The following is a 20467-nucleotide window of genomic DNA, read 5'->3' on the forward strand; positions in this document are numbered from 1 at the left end:
AAAATGTATGTGTGTATGTATGTACGCTTTTCCTCAATGTCCACAAAAGGCTTCTTTCAAAGAAGCGCTTGCTCACTTCACAACTTCTTAAAACTTTTTATATCATCTATAAATTGTAATATCTCAGAGTTATCCACGGAGCTCGCCTGTCTATTTAATTTTATTGACTTTCAAACGTTAATTATTCCACATTTCCCGCATCGGCATGCGTTACATTCGGTTTTCGGTATTAAAAAAAGCAAAACTCAGTTGTCTCAAGAGAGCTAAGTAACGTTTGTTCGATGTCGACTTCGTCATATCAGACTGTAGCTTTCATTTCGCTCCTCCTAATAAACAGGGAGCGGGTTTTTAAAAACAAACAAACCGATTTATTCAAAACTGTCCCGCACAAAATCGTAACTGCTAAATACCTATCGCCGTCACGTCAATCAAAAACACGCACCTGTTTTTTTTTTTAAAACACTTTACTATTTTCCAACTGCGCGTCGTGAAGGCTTCGTTTTTTCCCACATTTTCGGGGTTTTTTCACATACCCCGAAAAACACCCGGGCAACGCCGGGTACCCCTCGCTAGTCCATAATAAAGAAAATTAATGTATAAATTTTTCATATAAGAAAAATGTTTACTATATGATAACATTAGAAATCGTGTTTAGTTCTTGAAAACAGAATCTTTGCTGGGGGGGGGGGTATGCTTGCCATTTATATAATAAACTATCTGGGCTAACCGGCATTAGAAGTAAAATGATGTGTGCAACATGTTTAAATTACAACTCCAATCTCTCTCTTTCACTCTCCTCCATTTTTCTGTCCTCCTTCTAAAACCCAACCAATTTCTATTTGGTTTAAATGTTCTAGAAAAATAATGATGTAATTAATATACTGAAACTTTCTCTTAAATTTAATACTGTAATCTTATTCGTTCCTTCTGGACACGTCCAGTATAATAAAACACGACATTCATATTTACGTGTAATTTCGTTCCCTCCATCTGCTTTTACAATAAGATGAAAAGAAAGTATATTAATGAAAATAGTTTAAAGGGATAAAATGTAATATCAATTTACATTTATTAATTCCAGACAACTCCAAGTAAAACCAAATGCAATACACTAATGTTAATAAAGACAATTTTATTGCTACCTGAGAATGCCAAGTAGAAAAAAAAGTTTCTGTTACTTCCCTCTGCCTCGCGTTGCTAACTATAATAAGGCAATGTTAGTAAAGTGGACTTTATTGAAATATTAAGTGTCAGTGGAATTTAACGTAGTATTCATTTCAGCTTTAATAACGCACAATTGATTTACCGGTGGTATTTTTGGGTCAGAGCAGAACCTGTGGAAATTCCAGGGTAGTTGAAAAATTTTAAAAATAAAATGAATAAAAATAAAAAATAAAACAAATAACGAGGAATTTAAAACAATTGTTTTAGTAAATTCTTTTTTAAATTATAAAATAAAATAGCCAATTTGAAACCATAAACAGAAGCCATATTTTTTTAAAATTTTTGTAGAAGAAATGGTTTTAATGTTTAACTGATAAAGAGCGACGATAAAGATATAATTAGTTTCTTATAAATTAATGTTTGTGATGATGAGTTTTTTTTTTGTGACACCGGGCAAGTAAATTAATGTTTAGATTTTTGCGTGACTTGTGGATATTGCAATTATACAGTTGATTTTTCATAGAAATAGCTTGACCAATAGTCGCTAAATATATCGGCTATGGTCTAACTTAGAAGTGGTTTATTTTGCAAGAGTCTACGGACAAATTTATCTTTGGCTGACCTTGTACAATTAAATATTGTTGTTTACTAGCCAAACGCACGTGATTCTTGGAATATAACATATCCATTCAGTGACGAGTACGTACATCACAAGGATTTTTCTGTATTTTTAAATAAGTGTAATTCTAACTATACACCGAATTTTATATTGAGACTTGAAAGTATAACCATTTGAATTTCTTCAAATGTGTGTGTGTGTGTGTTTTTTAAATAACCTTGGTTATAAAAAAAAAGTATGTTTTATTAAACTTTTATTGTTTAAATAATTTGAATTTAGTCGTTTTATTAAAAAAGTAAAGATAGAAAAAGTATTTTTCATTCAGTAATGAACTTTGGAAAATTGTCGGTGAAAAAAAAAATACAATCGCCAACATTATTTTATTATTTCTAGTTGCCATTTGGAAACATCACTCACAAATGTTTCACTCGGAATGTAAAGCCTTGTTTTGGGATATTTCAGTCAGAGTTAAGAAAAAAGTGAATGAATGATAACTTTGGTTCTATTCACTGTAGAGATGAACCGTATTGTATCCAATTAAGTTCCGAATCTTATATGACCTTGAAAAAATCGGCCGAGGTAAACATTTTTATGGAATTTCAACTTCTGATATTTTCTTAAATGATATATAGATCTGATGCTCATTGATGATAAAAAACAAAAACAAAAACACACACACACACACACACACACACACACCATGCAAATATTTAGCATGATCGGATAGGTTTCGAGTTATCAAAACATGACATAACTTCGGAAATCGATCGATGCCATTGTTCAGTCCAAAAAGACAATGCATACTCCATATAAGGGTAGCTGCAATGCATAATTATGAGGCAAGGGTTGGGTAATCAACAACTACACCTGTCCTAAATCGGTTAGAGTCCTGTGGCAAAGAGAAGACCAGGATAACTGGAAACAATGCAGAGATGAGCAGAGAGCACATACCAGCACCTGGAATTCACAAATGGTCACTCATTTTAGTACTGACCAATCTCAACATTGCTTAACTTTTGTGATCTAATGGGAACCGGTGTGTGTAATATAACTTAAGAAATCATACAGTATGGAGAAATAAAACTGATTATGCTTCAAGCTCGTACGTATGCAGTCTCGTAACTTATCGATCTTACATTCATTTTTGTTCTGCGTTATTGAATCCAACCATTCACTTTGAATATTTGTAACTATTTTCTTATATTCTTTTCCTCTTCTTTGTGTCATAGTCTTACATTGCTGCCACTACTTCCTCTATTTCTCTCCTCTAACCACCACTAATCTAATTCGCCCTTTAAAACATTTAGAGCGCAAACAACCAATAAAAAGATAAATTACCAGTTTTTATTTACCTCAACCATTTTTGTTATATTTTGAAATAATTTATAAATCCTATTTTACAAGCGAGTCTTTCCTGATTAAATGAGCATCGACACGTCATTCGGCGCTGTTTTACAGTTAGTTTGTCACCGTGCAGAGGAAGACAACTAGCGTCGCATTTTCATTGTTACAGTGTAAAATCAAAAGTCGCCGCATTTCTAAAAGTTTCTTTTTTTGTATTTTTTAATATTAAAGACTTTTTTTTTAAAACATTACCATAACATTTACTTTTTAATTAAAAAAAAAAAAAAAAAAGTTGCCGCAGCTTTATTTTAAAATGTTTTCATCTAATGCAAATATCGTTTGTTCGTAGGTTTTAGCATCGTAAATTATGATATGAAAACAGAAACGATTCTCTTAATAGTTACGTAAAGACTACAGTTTATATTAATAATGTTATCAACTTTTCACATGAAAAAAAAAAATCGTCGCAGCTTTTTTTTTTTTTTTTAATGTTTTGATTTAATAAAAAATATCGCATCCTAAATTATGAGATGAAAAAGATGAGCGAATCTTTAGTAAACGAGAGTCGTCTCCTTTTGCACAATGACAAATTGTAAAACACTGCCCGTCATTCATGTACTTGGTTTCCATTCATGTGTTAGATGCTAGTGGGTGAGAGGGAATGTGTTAGCCTGCAAAATCAAGGTTAGCTTTGTTGACAGAGTTCGAGTCTCCAAACCAACAGTAATTATCATTTCATACGCAAGTGATCGCATAGTTATGAAAACTAGTGTGTGTAGGTGTAAAATTATTTATCTATACACATTTAAAGTTAAGTTTTTTTTCTCGCTTTAACATGTATTAAAAGCATGCTTTTTTATTTAAAAATTATTAAAACAAACTTAATATACTCAGTCATCGATACGTGAACGAGTACATGAAAGTAAACTAATTTGCATATTCCTTTGAAAAACGAACATTCATTAATTACTTATTTTTTTATGGTTTCTTAGATGATTGGTTTCATGCCACTATTATGCTTAATTCTTTTTATGCATAGTTTCTACATTCTGCATAATTGCATAGAATTTAGGATGAAAATGATCTAGCACACGAATTTTATACACACACACAATTTGCTTCTCCACTTGTGGGTTGAGTTCTCCAGTTAAGAAATAAACAGTTGCCACTCAAAGCATAGCTTTTCATAAAAAAAGCTAACACTTCCGGTAGTCAGTAATGTAAGCATAAATTCCATTTCAGCAGAAACGTAATAATGTAGAGTTAGAATACCCAACTAGTGATAACAGTTGTAAGTAACCAAGCGGTTGACTTTCTGATCTCAGCATGAAAACAGTTGCCACATCGAGCCACACTAAAACAACTGATGCAACAAACAGCTGTCTGTGGATAACTATTAGTTATAATTGTCCACAGCCAGTTGTTTTGCCGTTCCAAGTCTTCCTTCACGGCTAAGTTTATTTTTAATCAATGAAAAAGCTTTGTGATGGCTTGATTTTCATAAGCATAGAACTACAAAAAGTACTCCCATCCCGTATTTTTTGTAGTTCTATGCTTAACGAATATGGACATCGTAACAACAGTAGGGAAAATGGTAAGAAAATAGAAAAGGAATTACATAATGCGAAAGGTTATTGTTCTGTAAGAGTCCAATGTGTCAACAGTAATCTGTTCATCCTGAATACAGAAATACTTTTTGTATAAAGTAGAACCCCGGGATACGACGGTCCTAGGATACATTATTTTCAGGTTACGAAGTGGAATAATGTTTGTTGGACCCTAGTTCCGGTATTTGTCCCGCCTTACGTTGTTATTTATAATGTTATTTGATTATATACATGTATATTATGTGCTGTTACTCATTTTTAATATGTACTGTATAAAATTTTGCTTAGGCCTCGCCATACAACGATTTGACCTTATGATCCCAACCCCAGAACGGATTAATGCCGTATGTCAGGATTCTACTGTACTATATAATATAAACATAAGTGGAAATTAGAATTAAAAATATTTTACTTGTTTATCATAATCATAAGAAATCAATAGGTTAATTGAAGAAAAAGGTAGAGAAATGTCAAAACTTTTCTTTTTAATATTACTAGCAGTTCAGCCCGGCTTCGCTCGGGCCCTATTTACTGATCATAACTTGCCCTACGTGTGAATACACTGTATGTAAGATTTCAAATGTTTAGACCCAAATTTGTCTGAATAATTTTGTAGAGACCGCAGACGTCAATTTCTTTGTTAACTTTGACCCCAATGAGAATTAAATATCAATATATTATGTAACAGAGCGCGAACACGTGTACGGCAGCTGTATGCAAATGATCAAACCGTGTGAGGTGACGTCACAGCAAGGAAGAAACAAAGATTATAAAAAAGAACGTGTGTGCAGACTGAGGATCACGTTGGAAACACGTGGGTGACATTACAGCCAAGGCGAGAAATCACACGTGGCCGGAATGAGGAATAAAGGGTTTTGTTTTTTTTTGTTAAAATCTGAAAAGGCAAGTTGAATTTTTTTCCTCTTCCTGTTTCTTGCGACAGCGTCTACGTATTGGTTCCCTACATATTGACGATTAGGTTACAGTTAGACGGTTTGCTATCCGAGTCTGACTTTGGAAATTCGACAAGTTTACTTATGAGGAAAAAAGGGTGGTGCAAAAAAGAGAAGTGAGGAAAAAAAAATTGAATTAAAACTTTAAATAATGTGGACTTTACAATCGATTCAGAAGTTTTGAAATGCAACTATCATTTGTTTAGAGTGAATAAGTATGCGTAGAACAGTGTGAATGCACATTATGGTCTACATACACATAATTGTTACAATAGAACGTTACCCGGATGTAGAACTTAGGAGATAAAATTCATGTATGAACAATTCTAATAAAGTGTTGACTTTATTGTCATCCTGGATCATTTATAAAAAAAACTTTCACATCCTTTTTATAGACGTTAATTGTCCACAAGAAGTTAATTGGCAGGGAGAGGTTTTCCTGAAGTATTGTTGTAAAGAAATGATTTATGAAGCATGAAAACGCACGTTTTTGATATTTAATACTATTTAATATTTCAAGCAGTCTTTCGCTCTTAATCAAAAAATAAATTATTAAATATAAAAAACATGCGTTTTCATACTTCATATGCCACATGACCATTGGCCTTCGGGTCGGGATCAAAGTGTAGTATCTGTTCACCAGATGCTGCACTTAAGATAATTTGTACCAGTCAATGGAGGGGAAACCCTCTATACTGAGACAATTATTATTTTTGGTAACCAGAGTGACCCCTTTTTGCCGACTTTTAGGGGGAGCTGTTTTGTACCCCACATTAAAAACGGCCTTGTGCCTAATTTGTTTTAGTGGGGAAGCAAATAAATACCATATATATATATATATATATTACACATATACACACACACTAGGTTAAACGTATTCAGGAGATAATAACCTCGTTTTAACTTATGGGGGTTAAGAGTGCTCTCAATAAAAGAGCCAAATATATTATTTTTATTTATATAGACAAGTAATACTTGTCTATAAATAATCTATATAATCATAAAACTCAAATGACCTTGTAACGGGTGCTGTAACCCAACATCCGGTTTATGACTTCCGGTTGCGCATGCGTACATAAATCAACGCGACGACAAAACGTATTGTTTCACTGTGTACGTTTTCAGCGTTCCAATTGTTTTTTTTGCATTTAAATTATCCAAATAAACAATTGTTAATACTTTCTGCATTTTTTTTATATCGTTCATTTCCGTATTACGTTTAAGTTATTTTAACCTAATTTTCTTACAAATAAATCCACTTTAACCTGTTGAAAACCATAATACACCTTTCTTAAAAAAACATTCATACATTTTCTTTTACTCTACCAACATAAATAAATAACCCCGAAAATGTTTGTTTTTAATTTGCGTTACAAATAAATAATCAACGCGACAATAAAAGGTATTGTTTTACTGTGTATGTTTTAAGCGTCCCAATTGTTTTTGTTTTTTTTTCGTTTTTTTTGCATTTAAATTAAAAGATATCAAAATTTGAATTTAACTTTAACTATTATGGTATCAGTTTAGTGCACATTTACCTATACGTATGGCAAACCACTTATAATTCAATGGCTGTAAGTTTTTTTTTCTTTAAAAATGAACAATCATAAACAGAATGACTCGTAGAAATCTATATTTTTTCATTTTAATATACTTTCATAGAAATGTTTCTGTTATGTTACAAAAAACTATTTTCTTTACATCACAAGTGTCACACTCATACATTAATTTCACAGCTAATATACTGACCCAACGGGTCACGGGTAGTCTAATATATATATATATATATATATATATATATATATATATATACACACACACACACAACAATCTCTATTCACATATTGAGCAATGTTGAAGTAAATACTGAAAATCGATACATAAAATATATCTTTATAAAATTGTAAGTGGATTAATGACATAACTAGGGATAGGACAACAGCATATTCTTTCATTGTTTTGACTCAAGTGTGTATCCGTTGATATCTTATATGCTTTTTTATATAGAGTGATGTGGTTCTCGGTTGATTAACGGAGTCTAACTGTGCCGGATATATACTCGAGAATCAAAACAATGAAAAGAATATGCTGTTGTCGTGGCCGTAGATATAAAACACAGACACACATATATAATAGGTGTGAGGTAATATAATTTTATGAATAAGTATTTACATAGGCTTCAAGAATTTAAAATAAACTAATCTGTGTACGATCGTTTCTGAGACAATACAAGGTTTATTTGAAATACAGTCCCATCATACTTGATGCTCGTGTGATGATGCCATTCAACGACGATCTCTAATCACACTTAAGATCCTTGATATGACAAACAGCTGTCTGTGGGTAACAGTCATATTTATTCACGAACAGCTGTTTTTGCCGTTTGACATCTTTCTTCACAACTAAGTTTACTTTTAATCAATGAAAAAGTTTTGTGTTTAGTTTTTGCTGACAAATTCTAAATATTAACGCCCACCACATATTTATAAATGTCTTTGATGAAAGAATACTGACGTCGTAACAAAAGTATTTGTATTTTACATGTCACACAAACGATACATACGTGAGCAGTGTCGATTCAGGAGAGGTGAGGTTGGAGATTGTGCAACCCTTGCTTCACAATTACATGCGCAGCTATCCTTACAGGGAATATTCATCGTCTCTTGAGACTGAACGGAGACATCGATCAATTTCATTTCAAAACTAACGGTGTAAGGAGTTATGTTTGAAGGCTACGGTAATGCAGTTTTGTGTGGGGAACACAACTCGTCAGAGAAACATATCTTTCTAAAAAATGTTAAGCTTATTATATGGAACGAAAAAAGATTTGGAAGAGTAAGATAAAGGAAAATGTGTAAAGTCTGCAAAACACTTATCGTAGTATTTATAGCCCCCCCCCCCAAAAAAAAAATGAATTCAAAACACACATGGGAAATGTCTTACATCACCATATTGGATATATATATAAACAAGAAATACTTGCTGCTCGAGTAGTGACGTCATTCATAGATGAAAGGTTTCAAGATCATATTAATGGCAAGGTTCAAAAAACAATGCGTATGAATCAGTTATATTTTGACTTTATTGATTCACCATTGTCAAGGTTAAGTACGGCCGACGAACATAAGCGTTTATAGAGATAAGCATCCTCATGAAAAATTAGTCCACTAAATTTCATCATTATCGTTTGAATATTCGGTATGTGTTGGACAGCATTTAGAAATGGACTTCCAAACTGACCTATCTTTGGCCAGGTCTTTATTGGTTATTATTTTTAAGTCTATTATTATTCTCTCCCATGTTTTTTCTCGGTTTTCTTTGGTGAAACTGCTATCTTAACCGTTCTACATCTACTAACCCAAATATTAACATCTATAAGAATTAGCAACTTATTTCCATAAAAGGTAAAAAGACAGAAAAGTCCCCTCCATATTCGGTTTAACATCTGGCAGCTTTAAGAAATTGTCTTCAAAACTAATCTATCATTGGTCAGGTCTTTATTTATCCAGGTTCTTTTCAAGTCAATTTTGTATCACTTCCTCCCATGTTTTCCTTGGCCTTCGTCTGTGACCTTGCTACCTCAACTGTTCTACATCTACTGACTAAAGAATTCTCATCCATTCTTTCAACGTGACCATACCAACAAAGTCCTTTTATCCATGCCTATCTCTCTCTATACTGCTCGAATTTAATCTTCCTGATATCAGAACTAAGCCCGTCCTTAACACTTACACTTGCATTGTACAATTTATCTCCATGCAACGTATGTCCTCAACCCTCACTAGATAGATTTCACTTCTATACATTATACTACATGCACATGTCTGATAAACTCTTCCCTTGGTTGACAGGGTTTTCTTTCAACGTATTCTATAAAGTAGATCAACACAACTAAAATGCTAGTAAATATACTTGATATTTGAAAATACAAACATTTAGTGGACTTGATTTCTAACAGACAAGATTAGATGACATTATTAGTATCTGATCCCCCCACCTCTGTATAAAATCCTAGCAAAAATTCGTCTAACTGCAATCACCGTCCTCTTAAGTAATGTAGTCTTTTCTTGAAGAGATACACGACTGTATGGTTTTAATTGTTCGGCCAGTTATCCTCATCTTAGGTGTTACTGGCACAACTTTCAGTCATTGAAACCTAGGACCTTCGCCAGGTTTTTTTGAACTAAGGAAAAGGGGTTAGCTCTGTATTGTAAGAAATCAGACCGTGGGTTTGAGGGTGTGTCCGTAAATGATAAAAGGGTAAACTTTCAGGGGTCACTAGGATTTTCGGTGCTAATGCACTTACTGATCCGCACTATTTTTTAAATCGGATTTCCAAGTTTAATTAAAGTTTTATGATATGTTTTTTTATTCAATTGTAAGGTTAAAGTACAGATTAGGTACAAAACACCCTCCCCATGTTAAGAATGGCTTTTTAAATAACATTATTTCAGCACAGATCATTAAGTGCATGAGTACCGGATTCTCTTTAAGACTCAAGTTAGAAAGTCTTAAAACGTATCCTAGTGACCTCTGAAAATTTACCTTTTTTATCATTTATAATTTATGGTCACATCCTCAAACCCACGGTCCGATTTCTTCCAATACAGAGCTAACCTCTTTTCGTTAGTTGAAAAGAACATGGGTGTTTATGCCTGACGAAGGTTGGTTTCAACGCCCGAAATGTTCGGCCAATAACACCCAGGATGAGAAGAATTTTCTGAACAATTAAAATATATTCACATCTCATCTTAAAAATGAGGAACTGAAATACATGATGATTCATTCCTAAGTCAGAGTTGCAATCTTGGTTGAAGTGAGTGTCCTTAATGATGAAGGCCTGAACAGAGCTGAAAGGGAGAAACAGGCTAAATAGCAAGGTCTCATGTATGATATTAAAAAAAAAAAAAACTGGAATCTAGGGAGGTATCCATCATACCAGTTATTATAGATGCCACAAGGCTTATGAAGAAGAACGTGAAGTCCTACCTAACTAATACTCATGGTGAACCAAGTGAAAAAGAGATCCAAACAATTGCACTTAAAGGAACAACGAGGATACTAAAAAGTGCTCTCGGTTGGTTTCAATAAAAAGCAGCAATGTTGACAGCTGGTTTGGCTGCACCATACCCAACGTTACAATCTTCAAAGGAAGAAAAAAAATGCATCTATATATATATATAAAAGCGAAAACGTGTGTATGTATGTTCGCTTTTTGTGCATGTCCAAAAAAGGCTTTTTTCAGAAGCGCTCGGTCGGCTCACAATTTCTTAAAACTTTATATCCCATATAAATCATAATATCTCCGAGTTAACAACGGATCTCGACTGTCTAATTTGCTCGACTTCGGGGAAGATAAATATTCAACAGTTTTCGCTCGCCGCATGTGGATTAGGCTTTTTCCTATAATTAAAGCGACTAATTCTGGCGGTATTTTTCCGGTCTCGATCGCCGGAAATGTCCAAAAGCAGACAATTGCTATTCAAATGGGACCATAAAAATAAAAACCCAGCAGTCAAAGTTGACCTCATTAAGACATTAAAACGTTCACCTGCAAATTCTAAGTAATTAAATAAATTCAAACGCATTTCCATTAGTATGTCGCGGTGGCCCAATGGTTAATGTCGCATGTTTTTTTTTTTGTTTTTTTTTTCACACTTTAATTTCCAACTTCAAGGGTTTGGGTTCGATCCTCATACTCACCTACCAAAACTTTTTTTTTTTTAACCACACACACCTCCAAAACACCCGGGAAACGCTGGGTACCCCCCTCCACTAGTACAATTATAAAACATCAAATGTTCCTAACCAATCAAAACTATTTAAATGTTTAAACCTTTTTCTTTAAAATAATCTTCAAGATATTCTTGGTGTAATCAATGGTAATTAATGGCAATTTTTGTATTGTGAAACGAAATCTATCAAAAAAAAAAAAAAAAAAAAAAAAAAAAGGCATTTCGTTTCTTTATGTTCTAATCAAAATCCAAGTATTGCTAAACAGTAGAACCCTAGGATACGGGTTTTTCCAGGTTACGATGTTGAACACCATGTTTTTCTGGCCCTTGGTTATGGTATTTGATTCTATACATGTGTATTATATATATATATATATATATATTATATATATATATACTGTACTATATTTTGTTACTAATTTTTAATGCCGTATCCCGGGGCTCTACTGTAGCTTTAATATATATGTTGATTCAAAAAGAATGACCCTATTTTCATGATGAAATATTTCATAAGTAAATGTATGAATCAGAATGAGGAAGTGGGGGTTTGAAAGATCAGATTTCTCAGTTTTCTTTGTCCCATGCATCTGGCAGCGACAGCAACAAAAAGATGGCGATCCGTCAGCAGAAGACTTTTTGCGTTCTTGAGTTTGCAAAAACTAAATCAGTGATTACAGTGCAGTGTGCATTCACAGTGAAATTCAATTGCAATGCCCTTTCTCCCAAGAAAAAAACTATGACTGCGTATGACGAATGGAATTTTGGAACCAAATGCTGCAAATGATGGAAGACGACGAAAACTTCAGTTCATTGTTAATTTCCAGTGACGAAGCCACTTTTCATCTAAATGGTAAATTCAATAATTCACACAAAGTTATTCCGCATGAAAGAGATTCCCTTAAAATAAACATGTTCTGCGCTGCAGCTTGCAACAAGGTTTATAGTCGGGTTCTTGTTTTTGCTTTTTTTTTCGAGGAAAACTGTTACAAAGCAAGGTTATAAGGATATGTTACGAAACTGGTGGTTGTCATTAATGGAAGCCGATTTAAATAGGTTCATTTTTCAATGTGCGGCGTCTCCCCATTGGAGCTCATCAGCTAGAGTATTTTTAAATGAAAAACTGCCTCAGCGATGGATTAGTCAGATAGAGGCACAGGACATTGCTCTTTGCGCTTGGCTCCTAAATCTCCTGACCTCACAGTTTGGGATTTTTTTTCTCGGGGGGGGGGGGGGGAGGTGTAAAAGATAAAGTTTTTGTTCCACCGTTACCCACTGACCTGGAAAATTTAAAACATTCAATAACAACAGCGATCAACTCAATTTATCTTGATGTGCTTCAACGTGTTTGGGAAAATTTCTCATATCGTATTAATGTTGTTCATGCTGCAGGGAGGAGCGGGCATATTGAGCATTTGTAACATGTGAATTAGAACTTGACTGCAAGTAGAATATACTTGTATTATAAGCTTTTTTTTTTTGCCGTTTTCCTTCGTAAAATATTTGATCATGAAATAGGGTCATTCTTTTTGAATCACCCTATATTTCATGAACCTGATAATTGTCCCTAGTTACTTCAGATTTCAATGTGTCTTTTAATAGTGTGAGAAAGGTAACCTTTATTGGAACTTCACCGGAATGTTCTGTCAACATATCGATTTCTATAACAAGCAAACACACATTGTGTTTAAATCGGCTAAAACGTTGTGAGAATAACGTTCAAAGTGAGAACAGTATCTGAATAATTCAAATAATATATGCATTTGATTGCCCGATTTATGGAGAACTTAAATATAAAAGAACTAATCAAAACTAATGTTTCAATGTTCTTTCTTTTCTTTAAATCTAAACATAACACAGATCTTAAAACAGAACATCTCACACACACACACACACACATATATATGGTAGTAGGTCGCCCGGCATTGCCAGGTCGTAAAATATGCTTAGATATATTTTGATTAATGCAGATTTCGTATTTATTATAATATTATATTGAACCCAATATATAGTAATGATTTTAAAAGTTTATTAAAAATAAAAAAAAAAAGAAAATGACTCGTACGCCACCACCGAGAATCAAAACTAAAACGTTTAGCTTACGATCTACTTTCTCCTTTGACGTTGATGCCTGTACTATGAAGACATGTCTGCTGCAAGGCTAAAAATTGAAACATGAACCAATAGCTATTACGTTACGCATACATATTCGTAATGCCGTCCGACCTTCACCTGGAAAATATTTGATAAATGTTCAAATATATTTTTTTTACTTAAATATTAAATAAAAAGTACTTATTAATGTTTATTTCATACAAACTATTTTAAATCTATGTAGATAGTCAAAATATATTTATGACACTCGTTTAAGTTAAAAAGAAACTATTTTCATCTTGATTGGCGATTACGGTTAAAACAACTTTACGTTTCTGAATTTTTAAGAAGGCTGACAATTTGTATCATATCTTTAGTGTTATTTTCACAATGTTTTGGTCGATGTAACCTCCGACCTTCTTTAGGTGTACTTTGTCCATTTGTCAGACTCCTAAATCTTTCTGTCAAATGCAGGAATCTGCAGAAGATTTCAAACAGAATCCTTTTATTTAATCCACGGGAGTAGCATGCTTTCGTTCCGTCCAAGTAAAAGTCCTAAGTAATTCATAATTGTATTTTGAGTATCACCCACTCTGAGGATTAAACCTCTAAAAGAGTAACTAGCAACTGAATTTAGCGAAGTACTTTATTCTTGCGGGCATTTCTAGTATTAACTCTGGGAGCCTTAAATAGATTATATACATAACTCAGATCAGCTTGCTTACTTAGGCGTTTAAACCTTACATCAGGTTTGTGACTTCCGGTTTCAAAAAATTCGTCCGCTTACCTATTTCATGGCTGCCCTGCCTTAGGTCCGATATTAAAAGTCACTGCTGCTATTCAAAGCATACACAAGGTCAACAATATTTGTTTTTGTTTATTTTTAACTTATTTGAACGTGTTTTCCTTACAATTAAATGTAATTTAACCCCGTTGAGTTAAAAAAAAAAAAAAAGAAAAAAAAATGATTTAAATATAAATATACAATATCTATATATCTGAAAAAGTGAAAGTGTCTGCCTGTCTCTGTGTGTGTCTGTGTACATTCCCCTACGCAATAACTGTCAATTTTAAGTCTACAGACTCGAAATTTGATATATAGGGTACTGAGATTTAGGAAAATCTAATCCATTTTCGGCCAGAAATTTGGCTGTTAAAGGGGTCAAAGTTCAACGATTTCACCTTTGAGAACTCTACCAAACTCCTCCGCCAATTTTGGGTATAAACACTTGAAATTTTAGATAGATTCATGTCCAAGGAACCTATAACTTAACTTGATTTGAGCTCAAAACAAATTTTATGGCGTCATAATAGGGGTCAAAGTCAAAAAAAAATTACCTGTGCGGTCTCTACTAAATTACTCAGACAATTTCTGGTCTAAACATTTTAAATTTTACATAAAGGGTATTCAGAGATAGGGCAAGCTTTTTAATCGGTTTGGGTCGAGAATTTGAGCTATTAATATACAAATGTATGTATGTATGCATGCATGCATGCATGTCTGTCTAAAACTTTCGACAGAGGCGACGGATTTTCACAAAATCAGTATCGTTTTGAAGCTCGACTCTTAAAACGAAAAATACCGAAAAATTGGCTAAAAACATTAGTTTCTTCACCCTCAACTGGGCACTTTTCTACAGGGAGGGGTCGCTTTTTTCGACTATATTTTCGAAAGTCATCCTCTCTTTTTGAATGTCTAGCCTTAATTAAAACCTACGTCACTCCCGGTTTGACAGTGGTCATAACAGCAAAGACGTCACGTTTTTTCCCCCGTTCTTTTCCTCCTTCACAGTACAGGTTAGAGCCTGCCTTCCTACTACCATTTTTTTTTTTTTTTTGCTCAACATACACCTCCAAACACCCGGCCATGCTAGTATAACTATAAGAATATAACTATATTTACTGCTTTTAGTAGCGCTCCTATGAAGTCTGATAATTTTTTTTTCAGGCCTTATTAATATTTATTATTTATTTATTATTATATATTAATACTAATATTTTCTCTTCAAGGAGGGAGGGAGTAGTAACTTGGTTTTAGTAGTGCTTTCAATAGGGCTTCCTTAATTCTAATTAGTGCTTGCAGTAGTGCTCTGGGGCTTTCTGAGTTTCATTTTTTCCACTCATTAAAAAAAAAAAAAAATATATTTTCTTAAGAAAATAAGAGACGAAATAATCGCAAAATCACTTTATTTTAAACATTTTTCATCCTACTCTTTAAGGGCCAACGGGAAGACTAGTATATATATATATATATATATAAATTGTACATTTCTCTGTTACTTATGATAACAATGAAGATGAGAACAGTAGTCGGAATAATCCAAATGACATGTCTGACTTCAATTCCAATATTGTATGCCACCATAAATTCAAATCTCACACTAAACAATTGCGTTTTTGCTTTTTATTGGTATTGTTTTTTAGTTTACCGACACATCGCCATTCACCTTTAATTTGTCGACTTTTATAGGTTTTCGGGTATGCTGAGAAAAAATATCGCATTTATTTTTTTTTTTTTTTGCGCAGACAAGTAATTATCCATATTTGAAGACATTCAGCATCCAGCGTAATCATTATAGTTTTTGCTGGCGGCCATCTTGTTTCCCATTTAGGAAAAAAAAAAAAAACGCCAAAAAAGAGCCAAACGGAACTAAAAGGGCCAAAACATGCCCCCCCCCCAACATTTTTCGGCTTCAAGGCCGAAATGACTCCCACCTCACTCTTCCGGATATTTCTCCACTTCCTGATATCAAAATGGACAATCTTTTTTTCACTTTCTTAATTATATTCATTTTTTTCACTTTCTTACTAAAATGCATGCATGCGCGTAGTCACTTAACGTTTCAAAAGGTACATGGCGGACATTTTAAATAAGAAATATTTTTCATAAAATAAAAAGTTTTCACATCATTTAATAGTAAATATAATGCTGTCAGTAAGTTTGTTTTTTTTTGGGAGGGGGGTATTCAATTATAGAACTTGTATAGTTTAACAGGTGGTTCTGCAGTTTAATTAACCATAAGTAACGCGCCGACATTTACCAAGTAGAATACTGTTTAACATTTTACATAAATTTTGTGTTAACATTTTTATTTCCTAGCCAACCTCAATCATCATAAACACACGGTTTACTTTTAATAAATAAATAAAAATGGATGAAAAATGTTTTTAATGTCTAATCTTGGCTATAAAATTTAAGAAAAGTTGAGAAACCCTGTATACACATACTTCTGCTAGTAATTATATGAAGCCATTTTAGAAACTTATGAATGAAGTACCCCCCCCCCAGAAAAAAGATAGATGGATACTCTTCACAACCCATACACATACACCATAAAATTATTTTCTCCAACAAAATATTGTACTTTTATTGCATATTTTTTTTTTTTAATTTCCCAATTCTGAGTTTTTGGATATTTTCTTCATTTCAAGCATTTTAAAAAGAACTATTTTTACTAATTTAATTTTTCTGCAGACAAATGCATTTATGCAAAATCATCTGTGAACAACTTAACGATTTTCTCAAGAACAAATTACATTTCAATACCATTTCCAACAGGAGCGAGAGAGGAAAATTTCAAATTCTTGCAGACAGTGCAGGAATGAGACTACAACAACAGACTTTTATCACTTGGTTATGATCAAATTGTAGTATCTGTTAGGTTAGTTTTTAATATATTCTTAGTGAGTATTAAGACTATCACTGTACCATCTGTCCTGATTCTACACTTCATCGACTCCGTTCTCTGACAGCGAAGGAGAGGCCGAACACTTATTGGTGGCATACAAATTTTCTAAACATGTTAAATTAAAAGAAATCTGCATTTTAAACTTTAATTCAAGCTATTAAAAAAACAAAAATTATAAAATCAACAGTAAGTTCTCTACAATGCAATGTAAACTACACTATATTATGCACAGACATGTAAAACTTTCTCCAGGTGCAATTAATTTGATTGAAAAATGGTCAATTTCGTTTACAATAAAATATGGGTGTGTGAAACATTTGTTGATCATTCAATCCGGGGAAAAAGTGGGTTTCCTTGCTAGTATAGTATAGAAACGTATTCTAAATTATATATTTAAAAAGAATATTTTGAGCAACATTAATAGCTGGTAAATAGCAGATAGTTTTGCTTGTAACAAATAAGTTGATATTTTCAAAATGTCAAATATAAATAGAGAAGTTTTGTGACAAATTCTTTATATGAGAACATGTACCATCCAAAGTATTTTAACTCAATTTCTTCATAATTATAAGAAGCATTTATTTATTTTATTTTTTTTTTGTTTTGGATTATCTGCAAACTGATTAATTTTATGGCATATCAACCTTTTGGAAATACTGCGTATATCTATAAGTGAGCAAAGACCAAAAGTTCATAGTATGGCTAATTTGCATAACTATTTTTTTTTTTGCAAACAATTTATAATAAACTAGCAGGAGGAGAGGATGAGCGCCCAGCTTTGCCCGGGCATAAAATACGTTTAAATATGATATTTTAATTTGTTCAGATTTCATATATATTATTATGAGGTTGTGATTTAAAAAAAAAAAAAAAAGCTTAGGTGCCATCAGCTAGAATCAAAACCGAAACTGTAGCATTCAAAGCTGTTGACGTAACCACTGTACCAACGTGGTGCACATATAAACTGATTAAAAATAAACTAAGATGGATGTACAAAATGTTTAACGATTTTTTTTTCATTTTTGACCCATTTTTGACCCCTTAAAAACTATTTTAACCGGCTAACAACCCATAAAAAATCCAATCATTCGAGGCTCCTTGTGCCGCTCTGCGACTTAGTTTGGGAGGAGATAGAGTTTGAAAATATGGAGACCGGCAGACAGACGTTCATATATTAGATTAATATTTGGTGTTATTTGTTATTTTATTGTTTATTTTACTATTATTTAATACCGACTATTTATTTAGGTAAAAGGTTTTCGTATTTTAAAGTTAATATTTTCAAATAATCGATTCTATTTTGTACAGAAATCATGTGTGGATAAATTTCTTTCACATATGTATATTCTGTAAATAAATAGACCATAGTCGAGAAAAAAAAAAATCGGAGATTTGGTTTGCTTTATTGTGCTTATACTAGATTTGGGGGTATAAGCCTGCCTACTTCAAAAAGGATATTACAAGCTTCACCCTGACATCAAGAAACAATCTCTTCATAGCACAACTTGATACAATTTGCTCATCTAAGTAGATGGACGTGAAAGGCTGGTCAATTTCTCACATCAACAGGGAAATCAAAAGTCTCTTATTTTTATTTATTTATTGTTTTGTTTACAAAGGGGTCATCACATATCAAGGCCCGGAGGCCACTCAAGGATAAAAGTTAATGTGTGTATTGTAGTTATTGGGACAGTTGTATATAGTAAATAATTCTTATGTATATGCAATCTAAGTTGCAAGCTTACAAAAAGTTTATGAAATATTTTTTTATAGAAGTTACTCCAGACACGGCATGAAGCCACTTCATGTAAAAGAGTTAAAATATATACAGACACCACTTCAAGGTCAAAAACTAGCTAATAACGGTATATGGATAGATTTCAGCTCCAAAAATTTCCCCCCTTTGTCAGAAACACTGCTCATGAAATGCGTTGATTAAAGGACGAAATAAGGGGAGACAGGGTTAAGATGCTGTCGAAAGTAGACCAAAAGTACACTTTCTATTCTAATTATTAAACTAATTTAATGCTTGTTCGGTTAATTGGATTTTAATTTCACAAATACTTTTATTTAGGAATATTGTTTTATTTAGTGAACGTTTGTTCTTTCTAGGCAGACTAACCTAATTTTCTAGAAGTTATGCCCTATTTCCAGATGAGAAACTACCCCCCTTCGTCCACATCACCCAAGCATATAGATTCCTTCTTTATTTTTCTGATGATCGTAATATTTCAAGAATAAATAAATTTGCATCAAAATTCTCTAAATTGTTAGTGTTTATCTGTATGAATAAATTTAAAAGATTTCAATAAAATTAAAATTTGTTTCAACCACCGATATCCATGACTAATAACACCCTACCTGATAATTCATCCTGCAAACCCCCCAGCCTAACATTCACGGGCAATATGAACTGGAACAAATACACTGAGGACATTGCAAAGACTGCTGCAAAGAAGGTGGATTTCCTCTATCGAGCTAGAAGACTGTTCACACTTGAGAGTATTCTGTACCTCTACAAGGCCACCATTCACCTATGCATGGAGTATTGTTGCCACATTTGGGCTGGTGCATCTACCACTAGCCACTCCCTCTTGGACAAGGTCCCCCCCAAAAAAAAGTGTTCAATCTTATAGGTCTTGCTTTGTCAATTAAGCTTCAACCCCTATCACGTCGCCACAGTGTTGCATCTCTCTGCCTGTTTTACAGATATTGTGCCCCCTTGACAAACCTGCTTAGCAACAAAATCTCACCTCTTCACTGTTGAGGTCTCTAAATTCCAGAAAGCTTTTTACTCTAATAGTTTCTTCTCTCAAACAGTTAAACTTTGGAATTCCTTTCCTGCTACCTGCTTCCCTGACTGCACTCATATGCAGAAGTTTAAACATGACATAAACGAACATCTCGTTAATCTTTACTAGGTCTCAAATAGTAGCCCCTTACATCCAAGCGGTGATATGCTCAGTTAGGTGTGAATGTGAGTAAAAATAAATTAATAAATATTCTAAGTGGAAACTCATTACATTTTCATTCAGACACACACGCTGTATATGAAAGTCTTACAAAGGAACAAGGAAAGAAATTTGATTCAAGTGTTTTTTTCAGTTGAAACAAAAGGCATTCATTAACGGTACTTTCCAACAACACCTTTCATCTTGCTTTAAAAGTCTCTTAATTCGCCATGTAATTAACAAATCCTGGCATCTCTACACATGCTTAAAAGTCTCCTGACGCCACAGGCCACACGTCCATGTCACATTGGCAC

At 33.3% G+C, this 20467-nt stretch overlaps 1 protein-coding gene across 18 annotated transcripts in view; it reads right to left on the bottom strand.

Moving 5' to 3' along the window:
* Nucleotides 1-20467, bottom strand: part of LOC145287959 (disks large homolog 1-like) — a 909452-nt gene that overhangs the window by 705346 nt on the left and 183639 nt on the right. The window lies entirely within an intron of this gene.

Source organism: Euprymna scolopes, chromosome 11 (assembly GCF_053919585.1).
Source record: "Euprymna scolopes isolate OS-2025 chromosome 11, ASM5391958v1, whole genome shotgun sequence".
Classification (NCBI taxonomy): domain Eukaryota; kingdom Metazoa; phylum Mollusca; class Cephalopoda; order Sepiida; family Sepiolidae; genus Euprymna; species Euprymna scolopes.